This window comes from Oncorhynchus tshawytscha, linkage group LG05 (assembly GCF_018296145.1).
Source record: "Oncorhynchus tshawytscha isolate Ot180627B linkage group LG05, Otsh_v2.0, whole genome shotgun sequence".
Taxonomy (NCBI): domain Eukaryota; kingdom Metazoa; phylum Chordata; class Actinopteri; order Salmoniformes; family Salmonidae; genus Oncorhynchus; species Oncorhynchus tshawytscha.
Window position 1 is genome coordinate 4,194,135 of NC_056433.1, and position 6,919 is coordinate 4,201,053.

The following is a 6,919-nucleotide window of genomic DNA, read 5'->3' on the forward strand; positions in this document are numbered from 1 at the left end:
AACGAGAACACATCTCAGAAGATAAGATCTCCGAGTGATAATCTACTGCTACATTCAAAACAACAACTAGGTCTAATGATATAGGGCTGCTGGTTAACGTCTAGCGATAAATTCCAACTGTTTAATGTGTAATGATAAAGGCCTACATTTATACTTCAATAAATGAACCTTACTACTAGATATATAACAAACCATACTACTAATTGTAAAATAAACTTTACTATTAGATATATAATACACCTTATGATCAACAATGTTTCCGAGTGCAGGGGCTCTGTGGACTCCACCTGTGGACTCATGTGTGCCCTGCCTGCCTGCCACACCAAATGCCTCAATGCCAAACCTCCAACCTGCTCCATCCCTCCTGCTCCCCCTGCACCACCCTTTTCCTTATCCTTTTTCTTCCTTCAGCCTGGGATCCCCACCCCCCCACACACACACTAGTCATCCTTCATGTGGACGGGCGTGGGCAGAGGGAGTGGGCATCAGGAGCCGAGGCCTGGCCTCTTTGTGGTCGGAGCAGGGAGTGGGAGTGGGAGAGGGCAGGTAGGTCAGCACGACCCCCAGGAGGAGCAGTCCGTACCGACCGCCTAGATGGAACCTAGTGGGCCCTAGAACCAGCCAGGCCCACGCAGCCAGCCAACTCACTACTCGCTAACTCACTAACTAACTCACTCAATCACTCACTAACTAACTAACTGCTTGGCCTATCAATCACCATCATCCAGGCATGTTGAGGAGAGCAGCGCAAGTGGAATCTACAGAACTAACCATGTAAATAAATAGAGATTCTATGTTCTGATACACAAGCTTATCAATATAAACTTAGATAATGCTGGGTAGTCGTTTACCCCCAAATTTTAAATCAGTCAAAAAACACCAAATAAAAGCACAAATGGTTTTGCCATTCCAAGGTGCAATCAACTTTGCACAACATCAATATATTGTACCAGCCAGAAGTTGACACACCTACTCATTGAAGTTAAAAAAAATAATAAAATAAACTATTTTCTGCATTGTAGAATAATAGTGAAGACATCAAACCTATGAAATAACACATATGGAATCATGTAGTAACCAAAAAAGTGTTAAACATTTCTAAAGTAGCCACCCTTTGCCTTGATGACAGCTTTGCACACTCTTGGCATTCTCTCAACCAGCTTCACCTGGAATGCTTTTCCAACAGTCTTGAAGGAGTTCCCACATATGCTAAGCACTTGTTGGCTGATTTTCCTTCACTCTGAGGTCCAACTCATCCCAAACCATCTCAATTGGGTTGAGGTCGGGTGATTGTGGAGGTCAGGTCATCTGATGCAGCACTCCATCACTCTCCTTGGTCAAATAGCCCTTACAACCTTGAGGTGTGTTTTGGGTCATTGTCCTTATGAAAAACAAATGATAGTCCCTGTAAGCGCAAACCAGATGGAATGGCATATCACTGCAGAATGCTATGGTAGCCATGCTGGTTAAGTGTGCCTTTAATTCTAAATAAATCACAGACAGTGTCACCAGCAAAGCACCCCCACACAACCACACCTCCTCCTCCATGCTTCACGGTGGGAACCACACATGCCTAGATAATCCGTTCAACTACTTTGCGTCTCAAAAAAGACACGGCACTTGTACCCAAAAATCTCAAATTTGGTCTCATCAGACCAAAGGACAGATTTCCACTGGTCTAATGTCCATTGCTTGTGTTTCTTGGCCAAAGCATGTCTCTTCTTCTTATTGGAGACATTTAGTAGTGTTTTTTTGCAGTAATTTGACCATGACGGCCTGATTCATGCAGTCTGAACAGTTGATGTTGAGATGTGCCTGTTACTTGAACTCTGTGAAGCATTTATTTGGGCTGTAATTTCTAAGGCTGGTAACTCTAATGAACTTATCCTCTGCAACAGACGTGACTCTGGGTCTTCCTTTTCTGTGGCGGTCCTCATGAGTGCCAGTTTCATCATAGCGCTTGATGGTTTTTGTGACTGCACTTGAAGGGACTTTCAAATCCTTGAAATGTTCGCTATTGACTGACCTTCATATCTTAAATTAATGATGGACTGTCACTTCTCTTTGCTTATTTGAGCTGTTCTTGGCGAAATATGGACTTGGTCTTTTACCAAATAGGACTATCCTCTGTATACCAGCCCAACTGATTGACTCAAACGCATTAAGAAGGAAAGAAATTCCACAAATTAACTTTTAACGAGGCACACCTGTTAATTGAAATGAATTCCACGTAACTACCTCATGAAGCTGGTTGAGAGAATACCAAGAGTGTGCAAAGCTGTCATAAAGGCAATGGGTGGATACTTCGAAGAATCTCAAATATAAAATATTTGTTTAACACTTTTTTGTTTACTACATTATTCCATATGTGTTATTTCATAGTTTTGATGTCTTCCCTTGTATTCTACAATGTAGAAAATAATTGTAAAAAAAATAAAGAAAAACCCTTGAATGAGTAGGTGTGTCCAAACTGTTGATTGGTTCTGTACATACAACAACCAGTCCTGTAAATTATCTCTCTGCAAATATACAGAGGCACCGGACAGCATACTGGAGTGAAATGAATGCGCCAAGCCAAGAATCTAGACTGAATTTGCATTAAAATAAATTTGCACAAAGGAGATGGGGGGGTTATTCATGATCCTATAGGGTTGTACTGTTTCCCTTACCTAGGTACGCTCAGTATCGGTCAAATTACCGTTTAAACACATCAGAGACTAATCTGTGCTCCCGGACACACAGTAGATTAATCCTAGTTGTGTTATAAAAAGCAATTTCAATGAATATTCTCCATTCAGCAGATTTTTTTTTCTCGTCTAAGGTAAAAGAACAGTGAGACACAAGGTTCAAAAAGTGAGACATTTCCCCCCCCCCCCAAAAATGTAATTATCTGTCGAGTAGAGGAGTCGTTTCTCCACATTGACAAAAACATATAAATAAAGCGAGCGAAGTAAATAATAACTGTAGGTTTACATCGGCGGAGATACCTACCCCTTTCCCGCTCCTTTCACAACCATCTTTGGGCTTTAGAAAAATGACTAACTTTGGTTGATGTATGAATCGGCAGGGAGACTATTTATCAGCGGGCCCTTTGCGGGCGCCTGCTTCGGTCCCTCCAGTCAGAGGCCGCGTCGCTCCCGTTTGACTGATTAATTAGCCAATCACAGGACATTTTTCACCTGCAGGAAGGTTTACTCCAGCTAATGCTGTGCGGAACCACTAGAGTCTTTGGAGCCTCGTCGGCTGTTTCAGCCTGGTGAAGGTAGTGGCCAGGCTGGGGGCTGGTTCCTGGGGCTGGGAGCCGAGGGTGGGGGCCAGGCTGGGGGCTGGTACCTGGGGCTGGGAGCCGAGGGTGGGGGCCAGGCAAAGGGGCTAGAGGGGCAGGGGAGATAAATCAACCAGGCTGGTCGTCCATGTGTCTCCCTAACTAAACCCCTTGAGGAGGGGGACAGAGAGGAAAAAGGCTGGGGGTGACAGAGGAGGGAGGCTGGGGGTGGAGGAGGGGGTGGCTAGGGGCACTGCTCGCCTGCCGATAAGCATGATGGGGAGCGAGAGACTGGGGAGATGGAGAGGGGGAAGTATAAGGAGCCACAGCAACGCTGCCAAAGCACCTTCATTTAGAAGTGGCTGGACTCTCTGATACCAGCAGCAAGAGCCTGTCGTTTGTCTTCTTGTGAGTAATTGTGTCATGGACCAGAAGAGGGGGACAGGAGGAGAAGGGGCTAACAGGAGGAGGCAAAGAGGCAGGGAGAAGGAGGAGAGGCGGGAGGAGAAGGGAGAAGGAGGAGAGGCGGGAGGAGAAGGGAGAAGGAGGAGAGGCAGGAGGAGAAGGGAGAAGGAGGAGAGGCGAAAGGAGAAGGGAGAAGGACGAGAGGCAGGAGGATAAGGGAGAAGGAGGAGAGGCGGGAGGAGAAGGGAGAAGGGGGAGGCGGGCGGGAGGAGAAGGGAGAGGCAGGGAGAAGGAGGATGCAGGGAGAAGGAGGAGAGGCGGGAGGAGAAGGGAGAAAGTGGAGAGGTGGGAGGAGAAGGGAGAGGCAGGGAGAAGGAGGATGCAGGGAGAAGGAGGAGAGGCGGGAGGAGAAGGGAGAAAGTGGAGAGGTGGGAGGAGAAGGGAGAAGGGGAGAGGCCGGAGGAGAAGGGAGAGGCAGGGAGAAGGAGGAGAGGCGGGGGGGGAGAAGGGAGAGGCAGGGAGAAGGAGGAGGAGGCGGGGGAGAAGGGAGAGGCAGGGAGAAGGAGGAGAGGCGGGGGGAGAAGGGAGAGGCAGGGAGAAGGAGGAGAGGGGGGGGGGGAGAAGGAGGAGAGGCGGGGGAGAAGGGAGAGGCAGGGAGAAGGAGGAGAGGCGGGAGGAGAAGGGAGAGGCAGGGAGAAGGAGGAGAGGCGGGGGAGAAGGGGGAGAGGCGGGGGAGAAGGAGAGGCGGGGGAGAAGGAGGAGAGGCGGGGGGAGGGAGGAGAGGCGGGGGAGAAGGGAGAGGCAGGGAGAAGGAGGAGAGGCGGGAGGAGAAGGGAGAGGCAGGGAGAAGGAGGAGAGGCGGGAGGAGAAGGGAGAGGCAGGGAGAAGGAGGAGAGGCGGGGGAGAAGGGGGAGAGGCGGGAGGAGAAGGGAGAGGCAGGGAGAAGGAGGAGAGGCGGGAGGAGAAGGGAGAGGCAGGGAGAAGGAGGAGAGGCGGGAGGAGAAGGGAGAAGGGGGAGAGGCCGGAGGAGAAGGGAGAGGCAGGGAGAAGGAGGAGGCAGGGAGAAGGAGGAGAGGCGGGAGGAGAAGGGAGAAGGGGGAGAGGCCGGAGGAGAAGGGAGAGGCAGGGAGAAGGAGGAGGCAGGGAGAAGGAGGAGAGGCGGGAGGAGAAGGGAGAAGGGGAGAGGCCGGAGGAGAAGGGAGAGGCAGGGAGAAGGAGGAGGCAGGGAGAAGGAGGAGGGCGGGAGGAGAAGGGAGAAGGGGAGAGGCCGGAGGAGAAGGGAGAGGCAGGGAGAAGGAGGAGAAGGGAGAGGCAGGGAGAAGGAGGAGAAGGGAGAGGCAGGGAGAAGGAGGAGAAGGGAGAAGGGAGGCAGGGAGAAGGAGGAGAGGCGGGAGGAGAAGGGAGAGGCAGGGAGAAGGAGGAGAGGCGGGAGGAGAAGGGGGAAGGGGAGAGGCCGGAGGAGAAGGGAGAGGCAGGGAGAAGGAGGAGAGGCGGGAGGAGAAGGGAGAAGGGGGAGAGGCCGGAGGAGAAGGGAGAGGCAGGGAGAAGGAGGAGGCAGGGAGAAGGAGGTGAGGCGGGAGGAGAAGGGAGAAGGGGGAAAGGCGGGAGGAGAAAGGGGAAGGGGAAGAGGCCGGAGGAGAAGGGAGAGGAAGGAATAGAGGAGGAGGCAGGGGAAGGGGAGGCAGGGAGAAGGGGAGAGGTGGGAGGAGTAGGGGGAGGCAGGGAGAAGGGGAGGCAGGGAGAAGGCAGGGAGAAGAGGGGGCAGGGGGAAGGGGAGAGGTGGGGGGAGAAGGGGAGGCAGGGAGAAGGGGGAGGCAGGGAGAAGAGGAGGCAGGGGGAAGGGGAGAGGTGGGGGGAGAAGGGGGAGGCAGGTGATAGTGGGCTCTACCTGAGCTCAGAGTAATGGATCACAGAGAGGTCTATGGATGGACAACTAACTGCAGGTTTGACACCGCTGGAAGGATAACCCACGTAACATCACCAGCTGGGGTAGTTCATGACTTTCACAGAGAATATGTTCAGGTAGCTGGAGTTAGCTGCTGGCGCTATGGTGGGGTGGCTGTGTAGGTGACAGGGTGATGCCTGTATCATCTACAGTGCCTTGCGTAAGTATTCACCCTCCTTGGCGTTTGTCCTATTTCGTTGCATTACAACCTGTAATTTAAAAGGATATTTATTTGGATTTCATGTAATGGACAAACACAAAATAGTCCAAATTGGTGAAGTAAAAAAAAATATATATATATTTTTTAAATTGGAAAAGTGGTGCTGGCATATGTATTCACCCCCTATGCTATGAAGCCCCTCAATAAGCCCCTAAAATGAATCCATTATAAAAAAATGGAAAGAATATGGCACCACAACAAACCTGCCAAGAGAGGGCCGCCCACCAAAACACATGGACCAGGCAAGGAGGGCATTAATCAGAGAGGCAACAAAGAGACCAAAGATAACCCTGAAGGAGCTGCAAAGCTCCACAGCGGCGAGTGGAGTATCTGTCCACTGGACCACTTTAAGCCGTACACTCCACAGAGCTGGGCTTTTACGGAAGAGTGGCCAGAAAAAGCCATTGCTTAAAAAGAAAAATAAGCAAACGCATTTGGTGTTCACCAAAAGGCATATGGGAGACTCCCCAAACATATGGAAGAAGTTACTCTAATCAGATGAGACTAAAATTAAGCTTTTTGGCCATCAAGAAAACGCTATGTCTGGTGCAAATCCAACACCCCCATCACCCCAAAAACACCATCCCCACAGTGAAGCATGGTGGTGGCAGCCTCATGCTGTGGGGATGTTTTTCATCGGCAGGGACTGGGAAACTGGTCAGAATGTTGATGGGTGGCGGTAAATACAGGGAAATTCTTGAGGGAAACCTGTTTCAGTCTTCCAGAGATTTGAGACAGAGGTTCACCTTCCAGCAGGACAATGACCCTAAACATACTGCTAAAGCAAAACTCGAGTGGTTTAAGGGGAAACATTTAAATGTCTTGGAATGGCAATGTCAAAGCCTTGACATCAATCCAATTGAGAATCTGTGGTATGACTTAAAGATTGCTGTATACCAGCGGAACCCATCCAACTTGAAGGAGCTGGAACAGTTTTTCCTTGAAGAATGGGCACAAATCCCAGTGGCTAGATGTGCCAAGTTCATAGAGACATACCCCAAGAGATTTGCAGCTGTAATTGCTATGACTCTACAAAGTATTGACTTTGGGGGCGTGATCAGTTGTTTCACAATAAAAAACATAT